The 26,189-nt window shown below is 40.0% G+C and overlaps 1 long non-coding RNA gene across 1 annotated transcript; it reads left to right on the forward strand.

Moving 5' to 3' along the window:
* The first annotated feature begins 326 nt into the window (after positions 1–326).
* On the forward strand, positions 327–26,189 carry LOC128312775 (uncharacterized). Its single transcript, XR_008292470.1, has 6 exons — positions 327–1,221; positions 2,933–3,052; positions 4,701–4,867; positions 13,073–13,601; positions 15,757–15,995; positions 24,395–26,189. It is a non-coding gene; the product is annotated as an uncharacterized LOC128312775 (long non-coding RNA).

Raw genomic sequence — 26,189 nt, forward strand, 5'->3', positions numbered from 1 at the left:
GTAAACTTGGACTTAAGAATCTTTAAAAAATTTTTAACCAAGGATTTATTGTCTTTCTAAAAACAACTTCATGTGAACTTACCATGAAAAATGAATAATGCCTTCAAATAATCTTTGTGATCATTTGGAAGTGCTTGGTATTTGGTATTTGTACTAAATAAGGATGGAGCCTTAAAGTGACAGCCTGTAAGTTGCCTTTGTCAGAGGAAAGTAGCCCAAGGCAGCTTTGTGTGTGTGGAATAGGAGTGTTTTCATTTTGCCATGGTTTTTTCTTTTTCTTTTTCTTTTTTTTTTCTTTTTCTTTTTCTTTTCTTTTTTTCTTTTTCTTCTTCTTCTTTTTTTTTTTTTTTTTTTTTTTTTTCATTTTGCCATGGTTTTGACTCAGCCATGGCCATGACTCTTCGGGGGTCAGAGATGATGGGTGGTGATGAAATGACCCAGTCAACTTTCAGCTTGGATTTTTTGGAGCTAACAAGCCCTGACATAAACAGAGATAAAAATATCAAAGTGCTAGTGCCATTATTGATGCTGATATATCTTAAATCTTTCTCCTTTAAGTTTACCTAGGATGTTTCTTATTCTGAGCCGATCAATAACAGAAATTGGTACCAGGAGTGGGATATGAGCCACCATTTCAACACCTTTATTTCATTATCAGAATCTTCATGAACATAGGGGAGTCCCATACATTCAAATTTTATGACTCCAACTGGAGTGCTGGGCCAGAGAGGAATAATAGAGAATAATGAGAATTTAAGTCATGCAGTCACTTCCGCCTACCATTTCTCTCGAGTATTCCCCTAGACTGAGTGTTAAAAGGGAGATGTTAATCTATAGCTCCCTCAATTGGTCATAGATTCTCTGCCTTACAGCGTGAGCTTCTCACTGTGCAGGGTGTGATTCTAGTGTTTAAAGATAAGTTTTTTTATACAAGATGGCCTCAAATACAAGCCAACTACTTCATCTGGTGCTCACCCAAAGAATGAGCCATCTGTTTGAATGCTGAAGGAAAAATTGGCTGTGTTGGACATATTGAGAGTCTGCCTCCAACATGGTCTGTAAATGTTGTATACTGTATTTTAAAGGTGACTTAGATTTCCAAGCATAATTTTGACTTTATGATGTTTTTTTTCCTAGTATGTACATCTCTGTATGAGAAGTAAACTCCGCTATAGTACATGTTGCATCCTTCCAGTGTCCCTCTGTTACTGGATAACATAGGTAATTGCAACAGTTTTTTATCCTCCAAGGTGTATGGAGACATTACATTTTTTTTTTTCATTAAAGGAATTAAAATAATGACCTGAATAGAAAGCAAGGTTTTGAGCAAATATTTTAAAGTTTGTAGATAGCTATAAGTGACCCATACAAAGTCAAGGCTATTGTACAATTTAATCAAATTGTATAATTAATGAAATAAGCCCTAGTCATGGCAGCAGCCTTGTATGGTTATCCTCTATAATCCTTTGCCCAATCCAGGAGGCTACGTGGCAGAGTTGGCTATGCACTCGTAGATGATACTCTAGACCAGAGATCGGCAAACTTTTCCTATAAAGGACCAAATTCAAGAGTGAATATTCTGCAAGGGACCAAAAAAAGGCTTTGCAGGCCATAAAGTTTGTTGCAGCTACACAGCTCTGTAATTGTATCAACAAAGCAGCCATAGACAATCTGTAGACAAATGAGTGTGTCTGTGTTATAATAAAACTGTATAAAGAAAGGATGGATTGGGCCCCTGGGCTGTCCTGAGCTAGAAAATGACACGCTAGGCAGTGGTTCTTTAAGTTTGATTCCCAGACCAGCAATATTGACATCACTGGAGACTTGTTAGCAATGCAGATGCTGACACCACCCAACAGGAGCTACTGGGTCAGAAATGGGCTAGCTAGGGTCCAGCAATTAGGGTTTTAATAAGCCCACCAGGGGACTCTGATGCATGCAGGTTGAAATTTAAGAACCACTGCTATAACAATCTAGACGCTTCTGAGGCCAACCCTAAAACTACACAAAATGATATTTTTGGTAGTATCACCTTTGATGCACAGGACAATAAAGTAATTTGAATACTGAAGTAACTATAAGCACTCTATTAAGTCAGAAAACAGTTTTATAATTCTAGTAAGGAAATTTTTGTTTTCCCAATTTCTGAAGTTGTCTTTTCTGTTTAATATGTTTGAATGTATTATAAATTTCTCTTGAAAAAAAGTTTGCCTTAAATTTGAGACCAGCTTTTGTTTGTGCTATCATCATATATACTAAAGCCTATGAAAATAGTACAAAGTTTCCCATTGTGGGATTTATTTTAGGATGGAACCTAACAATGTTGCAAAGTTGTCACATATGATCGTTTCCAGTGTGTTTAAAAGATCCATATCCTAGGGGGTGCCTGGCTGGCTCAGTCAGTAGAGCATGTGACTCCATCTTGGGGTTGTAAGTTCCAGCACCATGTTGGGTGTACAGATTGCTTTAAAAAGACCCATGTCTTTAATCATGTCCATTAATGTGGGTGTGATATTCAATAGGAATTTTCCTGTTATTCAAGAATTGCTGGCAAGGCCCAAAGCTGAGAACAAAGGGTACTAAATTCTCCCATATTCTACTGTCCAACGCTGCCAAATTCTGGATTTATTGTATTAACCACTTCCTTCACCCACAAGTTTATGTAAAAAGAAGTCTGAGGAAGGGGGAGTGAAATTTTGACCTTAAGGGGAAACAGTGTAGCAGAGGACTTCTTCCTCTCCTTCTCGTGGTTTCTTCCAAACCTGGGGAGTGGCTTCAAGACAATCAGTCTGAAACCAAAAGTCCTAACAGGTCCTTCTGTTATTATCACTTCAGTGGAGCATGAACAAAGCCTAGAGAGAGCAGGAAATACATCCCATAGAATTTGGGGCAGTCTGTGTACATAGAAACTACTATCTGCTTCTGTCTACAGGTCTCTGAAGGCAAGAGGTCAGCAAGAGAAGCCTGTGTCAGCAGAGTATGAAAGGACCTTGATGTGGATGTGGAGCGAGTGCCTACATAGAAGAGGGGTGGAGCCGCCACCCTGCTCTAGGTTTGCACAGCCCTCAGGCTATGGAAGAGTTCTCTAGAGATTCTTTGGGCTCCTTGAGAAGGAACTTGGAAGTTAAAGGAAGGACAGGAACTGTACAATTACCTAGGTCAAATGAGAAGACAACACCCCTCAAGAGGGGCTTTGAGGACATTTATCACATATGGGTCAAAGGGACAAGCTCCTCCTCCCTTAAGGGGCTGAGGTGAAGCTGACAGTAGCCCAAGAAGACCACCAGCATGAGACAGAACCAAGTCCAGTCAATAGAAATGAGGGACCCTTTCTATCACCACCACCAGGCAAGCAGTTGCACATTTCTATCGCCCTCATTCTTCCTCCTTGCTTCCAACACCAGACTTAAAGAAGGAAAGGGAGAAAGTATCACAAAGACAGACGATACTGTTACAAGTTCTGGAGTTGCCATCCAGCCCATGATTGAGATGGATTTAGGGGTAGGGATGCAAAAATGGGGTTTTGCATCAGATATGAATGTTAAGAACTATGGAGGGTCTGATTTTACCTTACAAGTTAACAGGTTAGCCTCCGTGTCTGATGGCAGAAGACATTAGATTCCAGGGTCAAAAAAATTGCATATGTTACTCACCACACAGTAAAAGCATGAGTCTCAGCATATTGGCTGGTTTCCCTTTGCCCCCAGGTCCCATTCGGGGTAGGGGTGATTGATGGACTGAGATAATATGAATATATAGAGTGGGTTATGCTCCAGGAGAAGCCAGGGCCAAGAGCCCAGTGCTTTCTGAGCAAACCACAAATGTAGAAAAGAGCAAGCCAGCCAGTTCCCCTCTTCTTAAGACTGAGCAGTTAGATGGTGGTAGTCTGGGTGGGAGAAGGATGAGGCAAGGGATGGCATCATGGTGCAAAATTTAGGGAAGCACCCAGTGCTAGGTTTGTACAAATGCAGGATTAGCACCTAAGCACGAGAACCCCCTTAACTTTTGTGTCCTGGGCACCTTGCTTTCCTCACCCTGGTCCTGGCTTTGGTAGTCATGCTGGACTACCTCGACTTACTTAATTGTCTATGTGAGTAGCTTCAGAATTAGCTCAGTGTCAGAGCACACATACTGGCCATCCAGCACACTCGGCAGGCACGTGCCTCTCCCAAAATGAGATTGAAGCTCAAAGCTGAACTGTTTTAATAATCCATGGGTCAAATCCAACTCCAGTCCATGGTTTTGACATTTTTCTAAAGGATTGCAAAATAAACAAGAATATGTAACAGAGATCACATGTGACCCACAAGGCCTAAAATATTTACTATCTGGTTCTTTTCAGAAAAAGTTTGCTGACTCCCATAAAAACCGAAAGGAATTTAATTTGTGCATATCTTTAAAAGATGAGAGAGAGAGAGAGAGAGAGAGAGAGAGAGAGAGACACTAAAAGTAGTATAGCTTCAGGCGATACTTAAAAAAATTGTTTTACATTTATTCCCCTTAAGAGCTGTGTTTCTTCAATAAACTATTTTACACATATGATAGACAGTAAGCCTCTTTCAAGAGACAAAAACCCAACTTTAGTTAAAGCTAAAAGAATGCATCGGTTCATATAGAGTCAGCCGCAGGTCCGGCTGCATGTGGGGATTTGAATGCCATTGGAACCTGTGCACACACTGACTTCATTTTTGCCTCTGCAGACTGCCGCGGAAGCCCTTTCCCTGAATGGCAGGGAACAAAGCTCAAGCCACTCCAGAATCCTCCCCTCGCCACTCTGAGAGGCAATATGGAGTCTGCATCCCAGCTACAGGTTTGGCCAGTGTCCAACCCTGGACCAGCATCACGGCCAGGGTGGGAGAGGAACTACGTGAGTAAGCCAGCTCCGTGTTACCTCTGGGGCCAGCGGGAGGCCAGAGCTGTTAAGAGAGCCGTGGAGAGCAGACGTGACCCTGAGTGATCACTGGCAGCTGCCTCAATTTGTGTCTAACAGTGTCCTTTAGTTTGGAATAACATGTGAGATTTTTAGGCCCTGTCAATGTCTGCCGTTGAAGCTCTTAGCCTATAAAATTTTCATGTGTTTAAAATTAGCTGCTCCATTTCTGATTGATGTATCAGATTGGCCTCTCTACCCTTGTTTCTACAGTTTTATCACGTTGTTTGGAGCTGTGCTTTACTGTGACTATGCCTTGCAGCTCTTCCTCTTTTACTGTGGGCTTACCATGGAAGAGTTGCTCAGGCAACTTTGATTAATCATCCCATTATGGTCAGGCACTCCTGTCTTTCTGGCCTTTCTAGCCAGAAAGCTCTATGGCAAACATTACATTCCCGACTCTAGACTCTCTGTGTCCTATAATCGCAGTGATGAATCTGTTTTGCTAATTAATTTTTAGTGCGGCTTGTAGATGATGCTCATGAAACGAGTGGAATGTGACAGGCTTACAATCCATAAAGAAGCCTGAGTAAAAGCAACCATTCTCTAGGTGGTTAACTCTGTTTGGGACTTAGTGCCAGATTGATCCTAGGGCCCTCACAGACTTGTTAGGCTAACTCAGTTTTCTTCTGTTTTGTCTGACACTTTGTGGCAGCTTGGGTAATTCCTACTGTCCACATTGGGCCAAATATTGTATGGAAAATATTTCCCAGGTGTCTACTTTCCCATCCTAAATTTTGGAAGCAACTGCTTCCCTGTTATACCTACATGTCAGTGCTGGGCTGTTCCCTCTGGGGTGAGGTCCAGTAAGCTGGCTGCTCTATCATCCCATCTACTCTTCTCCCACCCAAGAAATCAACTCACCAGGTTAATTTAATTATTTTATTTTTATTTTATTAAATGTTTTTATTTTATTTTTGAGAGAGAGAGATACAGAGTGTGAGTGGGGAAGGGGCAGAGAGGGGGAGACAGAATCCGAACCAGGCTCCAGGCTCTGAGCTGCTGGCACAGAGCCCAATGCGAGGCTCGAACTCACAGACCGTGAGATCATGACCTGAGCTGAAGTTGGACACTTAATCGACTGAGCCACCCAGGCGCCCCTCACCAGGTTAATTTTAGTTAAAGATATGTTTGACAGAGAAATTTCTATTGGGCGATATACTTTCATTGGTTTTCTGCAATAAACTAGTTTCTATTTCTTATTCGGGTCCTAAAATGGTCAATAGCCCCTAGCACCACAAGTTTAAGAATATAATCTTTCACTAAAAGTTTTTATTTTCAACAGCATTTTAGGACTTGCAAAACATGAAAAAGGACATTTCTTAAAGAAAGTGAATGTGCATTTGGGGGAAGTAAGCAAATTCTTAAGTTCTGAAACAAATCGTTGTAAGAGTTGTTTTACCCTAGAGCATAAAAAAGTCCAAACAAGTTTACTGTTTGCACAGTGTTTTATTTTACAGCATTAAAAGCTGTATTAAGCATATGTCAGTGTGACCATTTAGCTATGGGGCAGGGGAAGTATTTTAACAGATTCTTGGACTTCAGCATACTGTTTCTGGGTTAATCCTATCATGTGTACTATAGAAAAAACATGCTTACGTCCTGAAGATAAAATTATACTTTTTAAGTCATTATTATTAAATAAACATACACATAGTTTTAAGAAATAGATTGGTATCATAATGCCGTTTAAAAAAAAAATCTCCCATGCTATTCTTAGTATCACTTTTTTGAGGCAGTCGCTTCTTAACTGTTCTATTTTTAATGCTTTTTTTTTTTTTTAATGTTTATTTATTTATTCTGAGAGAGAGTATGCAAGCAGGGGAAAGGGCAGAGAGGGAGGGAGACACAGAATCTGAATCAGGCTCCAGGCTCTGAGCTGTCAGCACAGAGCCTGACACAGGGCTCCAACTCACGAACTGTGAGATCACCACCTGGGCTGAAGTCAGACACCCAACCAACTGAGCCACCCACATGCCCCTATTTTTCATTCTAAGGGTGGCTATCACCAGAGTAAATAATATTCATATATCTCCATTTTTAAAAGTGTTTATTTATTTATTTTTGAAAGAGAGAGAGTGCGCATAAGCAGGCAAGGGGCAGAGAGAGAAAAGGAGAGAGAGAATCTCAAGCAGGCTGCATGCTGTCAGCACAGAGCTCAGCAATCCCACGAAGTGTGGGATCATTACCTGAGCTGAAATCAAGGGTCTGAGTGGCTCAACTGACTGAATCACCCAGGCACCTCTTCTCTGTTTCTTGATGTATCAACTTTAGGCTATGTTAATCAATGTCCTCATGGGGAAGATGACTCCCCCCTTCTCCCCGTTCCCACCTCTTCCCTTGAGTTTCTTAGTTATATGATTTTGTGTTCTTTTGGAGGTGGTTACTTTTAGAACTTTAAATAATATGCTTAAACTTCTATTCTTTATTCCAACAACCTTAGTCAGAAAGTATCCATTAATACCCTATGGAACCAGCCATTCCTTGCTCCTAGTGATTCTCACCTCCTTGTATTCATGGACTTTCTGACATTGAATAGGGTTGATCTGTGTAACCACTGCCAAAAAATGGTGTGTGACTCCCAAGATTAGGTCAGCGTAGATGTTGCAACTTCTGCCTTACTGTCTTTTTGATCATTTGCTCTGGGGGAAGTCAGTTGTCCTGTCATGAGGACATGCAAGCAGCCTTAAGTAGAAGTGCATGTGGCAGAGAACTGAGACTTCCTGACAAAAGTCAGCACCAAATTTGCCAGCCATGTGAATGAGCCATCTTGAAAGCAGATCATCCAGCCTTAGTCAAGCCTTTAGATGACTGCAGCTTGAAGCCAACTTCTTGACCACAACCTCATGAGAAACCTAAGTCAGAACCCCTCAACTAATTTGCCCATAGACATTCTATGAGATAAGAAATGTGTATTGGCCTTTAGGCCACTAAATTTGGGGGGGATGTTTCTTATGTAGCAATAGGTAACTGATGATACATACCTTGTAGGTAGGATGATGTCATTTTCCCTTTCAGAGTAACCTTCACCCTTTTCCTAACCCCTTCATTTATCTTCCAAATTCTGTCATCTATTTCACTACTTTTGTCATTAATTCATTACATGGTTTATTATATTTACATTGGTTTTTAACTATGATCACAAAATGTAATCATTCATGCTTTGTGTCAGTTCTAAAATTAGAAATAAAAATAGGATGTAAATTATTATAGTTATGAAATATGAATATATAATCTTATTATAAATCATGTAATATAATTATTATTAATTTTTTAAAGTTTATTTATTTATTTTGAGAGAGACAGAGACAGCACGAGTGGGGGAGAGGCAGAGAGAGAGAAAATCCCGAACAGGCTCTGTGCAGGCTGCTAGCACAGAGCCTGATGTGGGGTTCAAACCCCTGAAGCTGTGAGATGAAACCAAGAGTCAGACACTTAACTAACACCTAGATGCCCCTGTAATATAATTATTTTAGGCTTCATTTTATTTCTTATTATTTTTTCCAGTTTTTATTGAGATAATAATTGACATACAATATTGTGTAAGTTTAAGGAGTACAATATGATAATTTTACATATATAAATGATTACCACAATAAAGTTTTTTTTAATGTTTATTTTATTTTTTGAGAGAAAGACAGAGTGCAAGTGAGGGAGGGGAGGAGAGAGAGGGAGGCACAAAATCTGAAGTAGGCTCTAGGCTCTGAGCTGTCAGCACAGAGCCTGATACAGGGCTCAAACTCACAAATGGTGCAATCATGACCTGAGCCAAAGTCAGACACCTAACCAACTGAGCCACCCAGGCGCCCTCACCACAGTAAGGTTTGTTAACACATCCATCACCTCACATAATTACCTTTTTTTTTTTTTTTTTTGTAGTAAGAGCTTTTAAGATTTACTCCCTTAGCAACTTTCAAGTATTCAAAACAGCGTTGTTAGCTATAGTCACCATGCTGTATATTATAGCTCCAGAATTTATACATCATACAACTGGAAATTTGTGCCGTTTGACCACATTCATCCATATCCCCCACTAACCCGTGGTCCTGGTAACCACCAGTTGACTTTACAAGTTCAGTTTTTGACTTTACAGTTCAGTTTTTTAAGATTTCATATATAAGTGAGATCATATAGTATTTGTCTGACTTTTGTCACATAGCATAATGCCCTGAAGGTCCATTCATGTTGTCACAAATGGCAGGATTTCCTTCCTTTTCATGGCTGAATAACATACCATTGCATATATACACCACATTTTCTTCACTTGATCTTAGCCAAAAGGCCAAGAAGCATTACACCACATTTTATTTATCCATTCATCCAACAGTGCACACTCAGGTTGTTTCCATGTCTTGGCTATTGTGAATAATGCTGCAACGAACATGGGGATATCTCTTCAGCATAGCTCTTCAAGATAGTGATTTCATTTCCTCTGGATACATACCCAAGAGGGGAATTGCTGGATCATATGGTATTTCTATTTTTAAGTTTCTGAGGAACGTCCATACTATTTTCCATAGCGACTGTACCAATTTACATTCCCACTAACAGTGTGTCAGTGTTCCCTTTTCTCAGCATCCTCACCAGTACTTATTATTTTCATCATTTTGATAACAGCCATCCTAACAGGTTTGAGGTAATATCTCACTGTGGTTTTGATTTGGATTTCCCTGATGGTTAGTGATGTTGAGCACCTTTTAATGTACCTGTTGGCCATTTGTGTATTTTCTTTGGAAAATGTCTTTTCAAGTCCTTTGCCCACTTTTTAATATCTATCTATCTATCTATCTATCTATCTATCTATCTATCTATTTCAAGTTATTTATTTATTTATTTATTTATTTATTTATTTATTTATTTTAAAGTAATCTCTGCACCCAGTGTGGAGCTTGATCTCACAACCCTGAGATCAAGAGTCACATGCTCTTCCAACTGAGCCAGCCAGGTGCCCCCTTCGCCCACTTTTAAATAGGATTTATTTTTAATTTTTGTTGCTATTGAGTTGTATGAGTTCCTTATATATTTTGGATATGAAACCCTTATCATATATATGGCTTGCAAATATTTTCTTCCATTCCATAGGTTGCCTTTTCATTTTGCTTTCTCCTTTTGCTGCATAAAAGCTTTTTACTTTGATTTAGTCTCATTTGTTTATGTTTGCTTTTGTTGCTTGTACTTTTGATGTCATATCCAAAAAAAGTCATTGCCCAGACCAATGTCAAGCAGGTGTTCCCCTGTGTTTTCTTCTAGGAGTATGATAATTTTAGATCTTACATTTAAGTCTTTAATCCATTTTGAGTTAATTTTTGTGAGTGGTACATGTAATATTATTTAACACAGAGCCAGTAGAATTGGGCCAATAAAGAAAGAATCATACACCCACCAAATCAAATCTTTGCCACTTGAAAGAGGATGCTTCCTATTTGGCCCATGATTTTTTTTTGCAGGTTTCTAAAATTTTTCTCAGGGATTCCAAAGTTGACTTTTAAGTTTTTGTTGAGAGAAAAAAATATACCGTTCTTTGCCATATCAGTAAGTTCTTTGAGGCTCTTACTCATATGATTTGCTGAATAAAATCCATTCCAACATTCTGTTTGAAGACATTTTTTCTTTACACCTTCTAATGTCTTGTTTTAGCCACATAGCTGTTATCATCGGATTTCTTTTCATAGTAATCTGGGTTAATTTCATTGTTTTCAGATTCTACAGAAGTTTTTTCCAGAAGGGTGTGTCCAAGGAGTCCTTGCATATATATAAAATTTTTTATTTTTCTTCACACTTGGCTTTGTTGCTGCTCAGAACGGTATCTTAGTTTCAATTATATTTTCTAATTGGTGAGTGTAGAATAATGCTACTCATAAGTTAATCTTTTACCTGGGAAATTTTCTCAACTCATTATTTCTAGGAGTTGACTGATAATCAGTTTTATCTTTTTTCCTTCCAATCCTTATCTTTTTCTTACTTTCTTTCCTTGACCAGGATGTCTGGTACTATGTAGGCTAGAATTATAGATCCATACCATTTTTTTCTTCCAAATTTTTAAGATACTATATCATTTGGGCACTCTGTTGAGAAGTATAATATTACTTTGAATCCCATTTTTTTTGTAGGGAACCTGTTTTTTCTCTCTACAAGCTTTATGGTCTTACTTTCTCCTTAAAATTCTGCAGTTGTATGAGAATATACCTTGGCATAACGTATACCTTGGTATATATATATAGATCTATACCTTGGTGTCAATCCTTTTTATTTATCTTGCATGGCATTTCATCCTGTAGACTTTTGTCTTTTCAGCTCTATGAATTTTTTTCTTTTAATTGTCTCTCTCCTACCCCCACTCCTATTTGACTAATATTGGACTTCCTCAATTGATTCTCCATTCTGCAACCTTTTTCTCATATTTTTCACTACTTAGTTTTTGGTTTGCACTGTGGAATTTTCTCAACTTTGACTTCTAGACCTTTTATTGAAAATTTTATTTAAGATATATTATTTTTGATTTTTAAGACTTTCTGGTTCTCTGCCCCTTTTTTAAAAAAGTAGCATCCCTTATTTATTGTTTCAGATATTCCTAAGTGTACTAATTACTTTCAGTTCTTTTGATTAAAAGTGATAGAAAATCTAAGCTGCATAAGGAAGGAGCTAACTTACTGCTCACAAAACTGAAATGTTGGCAGTAACGCTGACTTTGGGTGCAGTTGAGTTTTCTATGGGAGCTTACATGGTAACACCAGCACCTGGTTTATATCTTTCTAACCCTTACCTTTGTTTATTCTAGTTCCATTCTCAGAGTCGTCGCTTATGGTAGAGAGAGACAGCAGCAGCTCAGCCTACTTAAGTTAAAGTTGCATGAGAATGAGTGAGGGCCTCTTTCCTGGAGTTCCTAGGAGTTCTCTTTCCATGACACCCAGTAGTTGTCTCATGGTACCTCACTGGTTCTGACTGGGCACATTCCTAAACATACTCTAATGGCTATAGGAGCAGAACCTAGGAATTTTGCAATAGGGGAGCTATAGCCGTCTTTCTTCCACATGGTCTGTCTGACCATAGAATGTAGGCCTAGATTGTGGATTGAACTCAAACGCATTTGAGACGTGAGAGCTCAGTGTAGTGAGGTATAGATCAACAGAGCAAAATGGGGTAACCACAAGGAGGAGGGGTCCTAGGCACAAAATATAACAACTATTTTTTGCAATCACATGGCTTGGAAAAATACAGAAGTTTTGAATATGTGGGGGCAAAGGTAGATGAGTGTTGGGCATTTTACTGAAATGGAGGGCAGTAAGCCAAGACTGGCTAGTATGTAGCATACAGAGTATCTGTCTAGAGATATTTATGTCCCACTGTTACAGGTTGGGGGGAGGGGGCAGAGAAAGAAAACCATAGTGAGTAAAAATATCTCTGTGTTTATGCCTGCCTGAAGTTTCATCAATTTTGTAGGAACAGGGAAATATTGGGTGGATTGGGAAGATTAGAAACAGTAATCATTTACATTTTAATGGGAAATGTCCTAATCAGTTTTCCTATTTCTAGAAGAGATCACCCTATATTCACATATATAGGAACATAGACTATTTCTAGGAAGATGGAGACAAAACTTCCCCACACCACATCAAGGACTTCTGAGAGGAAGATGCCCTAAATAAAGGCGTATTTGAAGAAAGAGAAGTTAGAGGAAGAGGAAGACAAGTACTCCACCATGCTGATGTCATTTTACCCTTCTCTCTTAGAGACGGAATCTCAGCTCTATTCTTCTTTCTCCTTCTTCCCCCTCCTTACTTTTCTAAGTTAAAGTGACAAGCAGAGAAAAGAAGGCAATAAATAACTAACATCAGCAACTAATAAGTCAATTTCTATACTCTATCTGCTCTGTGAACAGTTGTCAACACGGTGTGAATTTTCCTAACCAGTTTGTTTCAGTTAAGTCCAGAGATGAGCCCTTTGACTCATCCTCATGAGGACAAAGAATGGAATGAGTGGATTTTATCTGCTGAATTAGCTGGATGCGTCACATTTGACTTTAATAACTGTTTCTGTTTTCCTTCCTAAACCCACCATGCACTTTGTTCTAATTGGAGTATTATTACAGTGTGGCAGCAGGCCATCTTGTAATTCTTTTTAAAATTCTCTCTGCTTTGACAGCTTTGGTGTCTGGAAGCACAAATTTATTTGTCATTTGGAACCTGCGATATGGATCAGTCTTTCCTCATGGCCAGACCTCACCTGAAAAAGCAACGACCAGGACAAGACTCTGGACAAAGTCTGCTGGTTAGGGGGCAGCTGCTCTGATGGCCACAGATACGGGGCTGTATGTAGACTCGTTTTGTCAAATAGACATGCTGGATGAGATCTCTAAGGTTATTTCCAGCTTTGACATTTTATCATCTGACAATGTGTAGGTTTTGATATTAACCAAGAATCAGTTCTGCTCCATTTGTTTAAAATAAATCTCTTCACCTGTTGGTCACACTTCTTTAGTGATGAGACCAGGTTCTACTGAGGGCAGAAGAGAAGGTGAAATCTGCAAGTCCTCTAGATTCCTTTCTACATTCACATGTGTATCAACTCTGCTTTCTCTTCCTTCTACTAGACCATGAGTTGTTTGGGAACAGGAGCTGTGTCTTGTTAATCTTGCTTTTCCCAATGTCAAGCATGGTGCCTGCATTCAGGGGTACGTACTAAGCGTCCGAACTACAGAACTAAATAATTCTATGTGACCTTCAAGTGTACCTTAAATTAGAATCTTTATGTAATTTGCTTTACTTTTTATCCCCTTATATTTGGAAAACCTGTTACTCAGTGTTATCTTATGCTACTTTATCTTAATAATTAAAAACGTTAGCTTTATATTAAAGAGGAATTAGTTTCTTTTTTCCTAGTTGAGATGTCAATTTTCTTTAATGTTCCTTTGGGGGAAGGGGAAGATTAGGGTTGCTAGATAAAATTCAGGATGCCAGTTGGGAATTTGAATTTCAGGTAAACAATGAATAAGTTTTTAACATAAATATGTCCCAATTCCTTTTTTAAATCTGAAATTTTAATTTAACTGGGTGTCCTTTTTAAATTTTCTTTCCTAAATTTAGCAACCCAGGCTCTCATCCTGGTCAATATAATATTCTATCTTGAAGTTCCCAAGTATAGATTCCATAGAACCTAATGGAGAAGTGGCATTTTAGAGCCAGGATCACACTCAGAAGATATGACCTGTCCGGTCAGAACCTTTATCTTTTTATGGAATTATCTAAATTACAACCAGAGGTAAAAAATAGCAACTGAGAACACATATTAGTACCTGCTCTCCCACCTTTCTTTAAAACTGATTTACTATATTTATTATGCCCAAGTACCAACCTGCTGCAAGGTGGTGATCTGACAATGAGTGTAGAAATACAAGTCCTCCTCTTCGTTCATGGGATTCTAAAGCACAAATATGAAGGGTCTCATAAACGTTCTCCTAATACATTCTTTTAAGTTCTCAAGTGGGAAAATACTATACTTTCTCAGGTTTACTGGGGAAAGAAGTTGGGGAGGGCCAGGCAGCAGAATTTTTTCCAGTTTCTTCTTCAGTTCTCCAATATATACATTATAACTAACAAGAATTTCTATTTTTTCCCCTATATCTCTATTTTTTTCCCTAGATCCCTTTCTGGATTTATTGCTGACCCTACAACTTGGGCATTCCAAGGAATGCCTGCAAGTCCAGAAATGGTACGAGACATTGCAGCACGAACCAATAACAACACGTGACAGTGGGTTTGGCAGCCATATAAGAAATGTATCCCCACATATCACATTAGCATTCACCCTCTAGGACTGCACTCAGAATCTGGCGAGGAATGGTACGCACGGTCCCGATAGCAATTCCATTATGTGTGTTTTCCAACATCACCAAGCAATTCTCTGGCACCAGTTGGGAGTCCTACAATTCAACTCAGTTCTGCCACTACCTGGAGATAGTGCCTCCTACCACACACTAAGGGCTCAGTGCCACAAGACTGCCTCCTCCACATAGTTCAGATGATAACTCCCAAGTCCAGGTTGTCACTAGTGTTTCTGATTGACCAGCTATAGATTGGAGGTTCTAAGGACCCCTTCCTTGGGTGCGATTGATTTGCTAGAGTGGCCCCTAGGACCCAGATAAACATTTTAATAACTAGATTACTGGTTTATTATAAAAGGATGTAACTCATGAACAATTAGATGGAAGCGTTGCACAGGGCAAGGTATAGGAAGAGGGTGTGGGGCTTCCATGCCCTTTCCACGGTTGCCAGTCTCCCTGAAAGGCAGCTCACCACTAAACCACCAACGCTGCACAGTTGCCATTCTCTCTGAATCTCCATGTGTTCACTTGGAAACTGTCTGAACCCTCTGTGTGTGTGTGTGTGTGTGTGTGTGTGTGTGTGTGTGTGTGTGTGTGTTAGAGCATGAGCAGGGGAGAGGCACAGAGGGAGAATCTTAAGCAGGCTCCATGCTCAGTGTGGAGCCTGATGTGGGGCTAGATCCCACGACCCGAGGATCACAACCTAAGCCTAAATTAAGAGTCTGATGCTCAACTGACTGAGCCACTGAGGTGCTCCTCTTTTTGGGTTTTTAAGGAGGGTTCTTTACACAGACATGGTTGAATAAAGCATTGGCTATTGAAACCCAATGTCACTTCATTAACATAACAAAAGATACCTTTATTGCTTTCATCATTTAGGAAATTCTAAGAGGTTTAGGAACTCTTGTGATGGGAATGGAGACAAAGACCATGTATATATTTCTTATAATGACAATATCATATTCCCATTTCTCCTTTCCCCGTTTCCTCCTTTCCTTGCTCCCAGTTTTGTGAAGCAGAAAACCTCTGAAGTTATCCTACGCCTAGTTGACCTAGTCAAAATCAGGCTGGCGGTTCTTGCAGTGGGTGTTCCTATCTCTACTGCATAGTCACATCACCAGGTGAGCTCAGGCAGAAGACCTTGAGGGCAAGGCATCTGTTGATGGGAACCCAAGCAGTAAGGACACCCTGCCTGTGATCGACTCCAACACAGTGATCTATTTGATCTTCACTGCCTACCTGAAGGTACCCACCCACCTTTGTCCCACATTTTCCTTATAGAAACCTGGAAGTATTTTTGGCACTTTGGAGACAGTCTTTGAAATGATAGTCCACTGTCTTCTCAGTGTTGGCCTCACTGAAATTCCTGTCTTCTTTCACCACCACTCATTTCTCTGTCTTTGGATTTTGTCAGTGGTGAGTGACTGAACCTGGTCTGTTTCTATCCCCAGGACCAGGTGCTCTTGTACCTCTGTGCCCCAACTACAATTTCCCAGTGGAGGCACTGGGTTTGGAGTGAGGCCAAAATGCCATGTATATTCTCTTTTAGAAAGGGGATTTTAAATTTCTCTCTCTCTCTCCTTTTTTTGTACTGAATTTAATTTATTTAAATAATCTCTACACCCAGTGTGGGGCTCGAACTCATAACCACGAGATCAAGAGTCTCATGTGCCACTTACTGAGCCAGCCAGGCAGCCTGGGATTTTAACTTTCTAAATTTTAGTGTAAGGTGGTAGAGATGATGCCAATGGTGTATATTAAAAAATTAGTTTTTTTAAGTGACCAATGCCTTAATATAGGATATTTATAATTTCTTTTATACTAACTGTTGCCTAAGCAGTGACAAAAGCATTTGTTTCCCTACAAGGTAACGTTTGAAAGCTAAAAGATCTTAAACTTAAAAATAAATCTGACTCTTAGATGTTTAATATAATATGTTAGAACTAGTATGCCATATAAATTAGATTATATTTGTCCTGTCAAATAAATGGCCTTAAACAATCGATAAGTTCATATCTGGCATAACTTTGGGGGAAGGACTTTAGATTTGCCTGTTCCTGAGCTTTGACTGAATTACCTCAGTAATCCACAAGATGGCAGCAGAGAAATGTTCATTTAAATTTATCATCCACAGAAAGGTTGTTCTAAGTTCACTTTAACAAAAAATAGACTAACCTTTGTCACGTGGTTCTTTCTGAGCATAGAGTAGCCAGCGAGGGTTTCCAAATGACTTCTCAGGTTTTTTTATGAGAGAAATACTGAGGATTTTCTTTTCTTTATTCATCTTAAAGTTGTTTACCATGCTCGCCATCTTTTGCAGTGTCGGGTCTGAAAGTGGTGCAGTCAACATGCTGGACAATGTGTTTCTGTCACAGCATTCTCTTAAGTAATCTCAGGAAATCTGGGAACAATATACTTTGGAATCTTGCTGTGTTCCTTGTGGTGATTAACAACCCACTGTCATTAGAACAAGCAAGACAATGAGAGAACGCGGCTTTCAGGTCTTGGGGCCTGAGCTTATCTTGGGGAGTATTGTGTGGGTAGGGCATGAAGAGAGAGAGTACTTTGCGGAAAGAAGGTATTTCCATCTAGGCTGCAGCTTTCAACTAAATTTATGTTTACATTACTGGCTTCGTTTTCACTTATTTGTTTGAGTGGGTAATTGGAGTTAGCAATAGATGGTTGCAGGGGCTTTTGAGTCAGAAGGAAGCAAATTGTTTTCCTGTGAATGACCTCCGTTTTCTCATTCTGGGATCACGTATTTCTTATGAAGTGATAAAAGGCATAATGTGAATCTGTTCTATAGGCGTGATTAATAACAAATTAATTGTTATTACCCTGTACCATTTATTACTTTGGATTTTATTATGTCCAAAGCTTGCAGAACTTAACTACATGTACGCGTGCATACACACACATACTTATGAATGTGGTTTTGTTCGTAGTAATAATAAATGCTTGCTGCAAAGTTTTAAAACATATGAGAATATGTGACGTAGAAAATGAAGTCTCCCATAATCCCCTCAGGTGGTTTGTTAATATCCTCCTAGGTATTTCTTCACGTAAAAGCAAGCATTTACATTTTTAATGAAATGAGATTGTGCAGCACTGGTACTATTTTGCAGCTTCCACTTTACATTTACTTTATCATGGACATCTTTCTATGTTGAATTTTTATAGGCTATATATCATTCCAAAAGTATGTTTGTGATGTAATTTTTTTAAAAAAAATTTTAATGTTTACTTATTTTTGAGAGACAGAGCATGAGAAGAGGAGGGGCAGGAGAGAGGGAGACAGAATTGGAAGCAGGTTCCAGGCTCTGAGCTGTCAGCACAGAGCCCGATGCAGGGCTTGAACTCACAAACTGTGAGATCATGACCTGAGCTTAACCGACTGAGCAACCCAGGTGCCCCTGTAATTTCTTAAACTACCTCAATTGATGAATGTTGTTTTCCATGTTATTCTTGTTGCTACAATGACAATTTTATATGTTTATCTTTGTGTCCTTAAAATCTAAACTTTTGGCCAAACAACATTTTCAAAACTGGAACACCACCTTTGAAATTAGTAATAAAATCCTACAGCTACCTTGTAGCCAGAATGGGCAGAGCCTGTGCAATAGACGTAGGAGCAGGTTGATAAGGTCTCCTCTTTTTTAAAATTTTAAGGTGAAGCCCATGCTTGAACATTGGCAGCAAAGGACACAAGACGTGCTTTCCCAAGTTTTTAAATGTACTATATAGCAGTGATATTTATAAAAGCCCTCCTCTTTCCTTGGAATGTCTTTACACCTGTGCTGCCCTGACATTGCAGGTTCCACGTGTAACTAGTGGAGCAGGTGCTGGCTTTTCTCTAGACAGCCAGGTAAAACTGAAATGTGCTCTCCCTAGGAACCCTTCTTTCTGTGATTCCTCCATGGTGCCAGAGATCAAGATGCTGAAGGCTTGAAGTCTGGGGACCCAGGGGTGGGGTATTCTCAAGGAGAGAGACAGGACCCTGGAATGCACCCCCTCCCGAGGTCCAGCAGAGCCCGGTCTGTTTGCCTTCAGGGCACAGCGGAAGACCCATCTGTTTACTCAGGCATGTTTCTGAGTGGTCGCCTTATGGTGGCTCCCCTCACTCACCAGCCCGGGGAGTAGCAGCATCCTCTTGTCATCTTTGCCTCTTCACACGGAGGGGCTAATGCTGGCAAAGACGGTTTTACAATAGGGCTTCTCTGCCAAAGGATCCAGACTCTTATTTATTCCACGTGGTGTTTGATCAACATTGTATACGAATGGTAGGAACTAAAATCGAAGATGCTGATGTTTAACATTTCAAATTCGGAACTCTTTTTCTTTTTTTTTTTTTTTTTAATTTTTTTTTTCAACGTTTATTTATTTTTGGGACAGAGAGAGAGAGAGAGAGAGCATGAACGGGGGAGGGGCAGAGAGAGAGGGAGACACAGAATCGGAAACAGGCTCCAGGCTCTGAGCCATCAGCCCAGAGCCCGACGCGGGGCTCGAACTCACAGACCGCGAGATCGTGACCTGGCTGAAGTCGAACGCTTAACCGACTGCGCCACCCAGGCGCCCCTCGGAACTCTTTTTCAAGTCTGATCGTTATTTTTATTATTTATTGAATCGTTTATCTCACTAGTTTCATAAGCTGAGGATCTAGGGCCTTAAAAAAAAAATCTGGTTTCTTATGAACGGAGGAAAAAGACCTTGACACTAGATGATTCTAAGATTTGCAAGTAAGATCGTTAGAAACAACTTTTTCTTAGTATGTAAGGCAGCATCTTGTCATTATTATTTTTGCACAATAACTCATCTTCTTGTTCCACTTTTGAACTGTGTCTAGTTCTATACTCTGGACTGCTCACTGTGTGTCTGGTGTCTCAGAGTCCCTTTTGGGTTATGAATGCCCTGAATATATTGCTGTTTGTGACTTTACAAACAAAATAGCGCAGCTCTGCTGCTTATGAGTGAAACATATGAAAAAGGCAACGGGGTGCCTGGGTGGCTCTGTCGGTTGACCATCCGACTTTGGCTCAGGTAGTGATCTCACAGTTTGTGAACCAGAGCCCTTCGTTGGGTTCTGTGTCAGCATGGAACCTGGAGCCTGCTTCAGAGTCTGGGTCTTTCCTCACTCTCTGCCCCTCCCCTGTTCATGCTCTGTCTCTCTCTTTCAAAAATAGCTACACCTTAAAAAAAAACAAGGCAAAAAACCCATGAATGTGTACTTCTGCTCCATACAGCCTGTGTTTTATATATCCTGTATCTCTGTGAATTAATGCTTTGACTTCATTCATTCAACAAGTTTGCTTTGAGTGCCTGCTATGGGCCAGGCACACCGTTCTTGTCACTGTTTTGTGAAAAAATAGATGAAAGTTCTTGCCCTCAGGGTACTGAATTAAATTTTTTTTTGAATGTTTATTTATTTTTGAGAGAGACAGAGACAGAATGCAAGTGGGTTAGGGGCAGAGAGAGAGGGAGACACGGAATCCGAGGCAGGTTCCAGGCTCTGAGCTTTCAGCACAGAGCCCGATGTAGGGCTCAAACTCATGAGCTGTGAGATCGTGACCTGAGCCCAAGTTGGATACTCAACCTACTGAGCCACCCAGGCGCCCCCCCCAAAATTTTTTAATGTTTATTTATTTATTTTTGAGAGAGAGAGAGAGAGACAGAGTGTGAGAGGGGGAGGAGCAGAGAGAGGAAGATACAGAATCCGAAGCAGGATCCAGGCTCTGAGCTGTCAGCACAGGGCCCCATGCGGGGCTTGAACCCATGAGCTGTGAGATCATGACCTAAGCTGAAGTGGGATGCCTAACCAATTGAGCCACCCAGGTGCCCTCAGGTACTGGATTTTTAGAGACAGCTAATAAGCAAATAAACCAGTCTTAGTATATTAGACAGTGATCAGTGCCAAGGAGAAAAACAAAATAGGAGAAGGGAATGAGTTGTGTTTTTAAGTCAGGATATGCCTTGCTAATCGGATGAATAAGATGGCATTTGAACAATGACTTGAAGAAAAGGATAAATGGGGAAAGAGGGCTCCAAACAGGAGGGTTAGCACATGCCGACACTCCAAAGCAGTAGCCAACCTTGCAAATATATGGCTGGAGAGCACTCAGCAAGGCGGGGAGAATATGATGTGAAGTTAGAGAGGGAAGAGGGCAGACTGTAGTCTAGGCTCCGGAGGACTTTGCTTTTACTATGAGCGACTTGGGGAGCTGCTTAGGGTTTTAAACAGAGGAGAGAATGATTTGATTATATTTTTATTTTTATTTATTTATTTATTTATTTATTTATTTATAAATGTTTATTTTTATTTTGGAGAGAGAGAGAGGGAGCGAGTGTGAGTGGGGAAAAGGCAGAGAGAGAGGGAGACAGAGACTCCTAAGCGGGCTCCACACTGACAGCACAGAGCTCAATGTGGGGCTCGAACTCATGAACTGTGAGATCATGACCTGAGCTGAAGTCGGACAATTAACCGACTGAGCCACCCAGGCACCCCATTTGATTATATTTTTAAAAGTATCAGAGGAACTCCTGGTTGAGAACAGAGTGCAATGGGACAGCTGAGATCCTGGAGGTGACTGCCCCAATCTTAGAAAATGGGGTGCTGGCCCACCCCAGTCAGTGGCACTGAACATGGAGATTCTGTATATATTTTGAGGGTCATGCTGACAGGATTTCCCGATAGTATGGGATCTAACTAATAAGCCTCCATGGGAAGGGAGAATTTCTGAAAGTATTTGAATAAATGGAGTTTATTCAAACTCCAGAAGAAGAAACTGGAAGGTCAGAGTAGGGAGAGATCATTAAGGAGATAAGCCTGGCGAGAAGGGGAGACTTTGAAACACAGAAGGAAGCTAAAGAATTCAGCTAATTCATAGCGTCTTGATCAAGTATACAGTGAAGACTTCTGACAGGATCCGAAGGCCTGTGAGACTGTGTTATGGCTTAGAGAGTGAAATTGTCCCATTTAAAGCAAAACACACCAAAAATACCTTTGTCAGTAGTAATATGGATAACATAAAGGCAAAGAATGTTGAGAAAATTATAGTAAATTCGACAAGCCTGTAGTGAGTAAGAAATAGAAGGGAAGGCATGTCATGAACATTTTGGTACAGAAGACATTGGCAAAATTTGGTGATTTAGTGTTGAGAGTATGGGATAGAAGATAAATTCAGTACTTCTCCAAGTTTCCTAGTTTGTAGTTTTGAAGAGATGTTAGCAGTTTTTCTAATACTTGGAAATTAGAACCAGGGAAGGGTCATGAGTGAAGAGTAAATAACGTGTCTTTTGAGAAACGTTTAATGAAACAGACCTTGTAGAAAGAGTAGGAGGCAAAGTATATAAAGTCAGAGGAGGAAAATACAGGGTCAAAGTAGACTGGGGGTTTACCAAGTTTAGGTGAAATAATAGGCAAAGAGCAAATGATCTTCTCTTATTGTAATTAGAAAAAGGAAAGAAAGGATCACCAAAATGCTTTTAGATGATAAAAAGCTCCGGGATGGGGCTCCTGGGTGGCTCAGTCGGTTAAGCGTCTGACTCTTGATTTTGGCTCAGGTCATGGTTTCAGGGTTATGAGATCGAGCCTAAGTTGGGCTCCCCACTGGGTGTGGAACCTGCTTGAGATGCTCTCTCTCCCTCTCCATCTGCCCCTCCCCAGCTTGCACATGCTTTTTCTCTTAAAAAAATAAAAAATAAAAAAAAAAAGCTCTAGGAGTCTAGGAGAGGAGAAGGAGAAAATAGGCAAACTCTGATGGAAGCCAATTCAAATAGACTCTGAGAAGCCCAGTAACATCACAAATTATATAGTGGTTTTAGGTGGGGGTCTCTGGACCGTGGGAGATAGAAACCCAATTGGCAAGGATGCTAGAATATCATCTTCAAGGATTGGAGATGGTGTTTTTCTATTTATTTATTTATTTATTCATTCATTCATTCATTCATTCATTTTATTTATTTATTTATTTATTTATTTATTTATTTATTTATTTATTTATTTGTAAATTTTATTTTGTTAATTTACACCCAAATTAGTTAGCATGTAGTGCAACAATGATTTCAGGATTAGATTCCTTGATGCCCCTTATCCATTTAGCACCCCCCACCACCACCACAACCCCTCCAGTAACCCTCTGTTTGTTCTCCATATTTAAGAGTCTCTTATGTTTTGTCCCCATCCCTGTTTTTATATTATTTTTGCTTCCTTTCCCTTATGTTCATCTGTTCTGTGTCTTAAAGTCCTCATATGAGTGAAGTCATATGATATTTGTCTTTCTCTGACTAATTTCGTTTAGCATAATACCCTCTAGTTCCATCCACGTAGTTGCAAATGGCAAGATATCATTCTTTTTGATTGCTGAGTAATACTCCATTGTATGTATATACCACATCTTCTTTATCCATTCATCCATTAATGGACATTTGGGCTCTTTCCATACTTTGGCTATTGTTGATAGTGCTGTTATAAACATGGGGGTGCATGTGTCCCTTCGAAACAGCACACCTGTATCCCGTGGATAAATGCCTAGTAGTGCAATTGCTGGGTCGTAGGATAGTTCTACTTTTAGTTTTTTGAGGAACCTCCATACTGTTTTCCCGAGTGGCTGCACCAGCTTGCATTCCCACCAACAATGCAAAAGAGATCCTCTTTCTCTGCATCCTCCCCAACATCTATGTTGCCTGAGTTGTTAATGTTAGCCATTCTGACAGGTGTGAGGTGGTATCTCATTGTAGTTTTGATTTGTATTTCCCTGATGATGAGTGATGTTGAGCATTTTTTCATGTGTCAGTTGGCAATCTGGATGTCTTCTTTGGAGAAGTGTCTATTCATGTCTTTTGCCCATTTCTTCACTGGATTATTTGTTTTTTGGGTGTTGACTTTGATAAGTTCTTTGCAGATTTTGGATACTAACCCTTTATCTGATATATCGTTTGCAAATATCTTCTCTCATTCTGTCAGTTGCCTTTTAGTTTTGCTGATGGTTTCCTTCGCTGTGCAAAAGCTTTTTATTTTGATGAGGTCCCAGTAGTTCATTTTTGCTTTGGTTTCCTTTGCCTCCGGAGATGTGTTGAGTAAGAAGTTGCTGCGGCCAAGGTCAGAGAGGTTTTTGCCTGCTTTCTCCTCGAGGGTTTTGATGGCTTCCTGTCTTACATTGAGGTCTTTCATCCATTTTGAGTTTACGTATGTGTATGTGTTTGTGTATGAGTTGTGTATGGTGTAAGAAAGTGGTCCAGGTTCATTCTGTATGTCACTGCCCAGTTTTCTTGGCACCATTTGCTGAAGAGACTGTCTTTATTCCTTTGGATACTCTTTCCTGCTTTGTCAAAGATTAGTTGGCCATACGTTTGTGGGTTGGAGATTGTGTTTTTCAATACTCCTGGGAATAAGTTTTGGACGGAACAGGAGAAGGGAAAGATGCAAGCATAAATTAGGATGAGGGAAGGGACATCCATGAAGCTCATGCCTATTTTTAAAAATTATTATAAATAACCAGTTGATGAATAAAGTCCACCAAACATTTGCTGTGACAGGGCATGCAATGAACATCACTGCTATGTGGAAAAACATTTCACCTCCACAGGGAAAGGAACACCTTGCCTCAATAACTGCTTGCCTAAAATTTATTTATTCACTCATTCAACAGAAATTACATAGGCCCCACTGTGTGTCTGTCATTGAACTAGGTTCTGAGGATACAAAATTGAATGAGATGTGAACCTTATCCATAAGATATTTGGAGTCTCACTGGGGACAGAGACATCGAATAATCAGTAATCAAAGTAAGTAAATCACTTGGTCTTTGAAATCGGATAGACAACATTTAAACCCCTCTTTCACCACTTCCTGATTCTCAACCTCCTTATCTAGAAAACTGATACAATTTCTGCCTTGTATTTCAGGTGCAGGGGAACAACATATGTCAAGGCAGGTGGCCACAGAACAGCGTGATCAGTAAGAAGTTGTTTTTTTTTTTTTATTTGATCAGTAAGAAGTTTGAGAAAATCAGATAAGGGCTGTTCTGAAAGAGACCTTTGACTTTTTAAATCTGTGGAATATACTTATTGAAAATACTGATATCTGCTAACCACATTATTGCCTATCATTCCCAGCCCTGGCTCTATAAGACCATTTTCATGTAATCTTTATTTCAGCCAGACTGTTAATTACTGTTCCTCTAAACACTCTGCTCTTTCCAGCTTCTGAGCTTTCCCTAGGGGGTTCCCACCTTAGCATCTTCTTCTTTTTTTAATGTTTATTTTTTATTTTGAAAGAGACAGAGTGTGAGTGGGATAGGGGATAGACAGAGGGGGAGAGAGAGAATCCCAAGCAGGCTCCGTGGAGCCTGATGCAGGGCCTGAACTCATGAATCGTGAGCTGAAATCAAGAGTTGGACGCTTAACCCACTGAGCCACCCAGACATCCCTGTCTTATGCATATTTGTATCCCCTCAGTACTTACTCAATGTCTTATATGTCTTACACATAGTGGATGACATCTAAATATTTGTGAAGTTGAATTTGGTGAGGCAAGCCATTCTTGTCTTATAGCTACAGAACAAGAGCTAATCTGTAGTTGTAAAGGTTCTGGATCATTGAATGAAAGCTGCTCTTTCAGCAGATCATAATTGTGCAAAGCTGTTAAGTGTATACTTTTGAAAAACAGGTTTTGCTGTGTTACTGAGTTCATGTTGCCATGACAACCTTAACTTTTGGCACTTTCTGAATTTAGTGTCCTACTTAATTTCCTGTGTTTGGCTCTGAGAGACCATATTGTTCTGTCCTTTTCGTTTGCTTTTACAAATCTTTGAACTGAAAATCATTTATAAATTTATTTTATTTGCCTTATTAGGTCCTTAATAGGATCTGAAGACTGGGGACTTGGTCTGTTACCTTTGGGATCCCTGATAGCACACAGGAATGCCCTATACTTTTTAGACATTGTGTGTGTCAATATACATTGTAGATGAATTGAGAAATTGTTGGTGCAGTAGGGCAGAACAATGTTTGCCCCAAAGATGTTTAAATCCCAATCCTTGGAACCTGTGAATATGTCACCTTACAAAGTAAAAGGGGCTTGCAGAGGTGATTAAGAATTTTGAGGGGCTCTTGGGTGTGGCTCAGTTGGTTGGTGTCCAACTTCACTTTGGCTAAGGTCATGATCTCGGGGTTTGTGAGTTCGAGCCCTACATTGGGCTCTCTGGCTGTCAGTGCAGAGCCCATTTGGGATCCTTTGTCTCCCTTTCTCTCTGCCTCTCCCCCACTCATCCTCTCTGTCTTTCTCTCTCTCTCTCAAAAGTAAGTAAACATTAAAAAAAAAAGAAAAAAGAATTTTGAGACAGGGAGGTTATCCTGGATCTTCCAGGTGGGCCAATGTAATCATAAGGGCCTTTGTAAGAGGGAGGCAGGAGGAACAGGGTCAGTAGCAGGAAACTGATGATG

This window comes from Acinonyx jubatus, chromosome F2 (assembly GCF_027475565.1).
Source record: "Acinonyx jubatus isolate Ajub_Pintada_27869175 chromosome F2, VMU_Ajub_asm_v1.0, whole genome shotgun sequence".
Lineage (NCBI taxonomy): Eukaryota > Metazoa > Chordata > Mammalia > Carnivora > Felidae > Acinonyx > Acinonyx jubatus.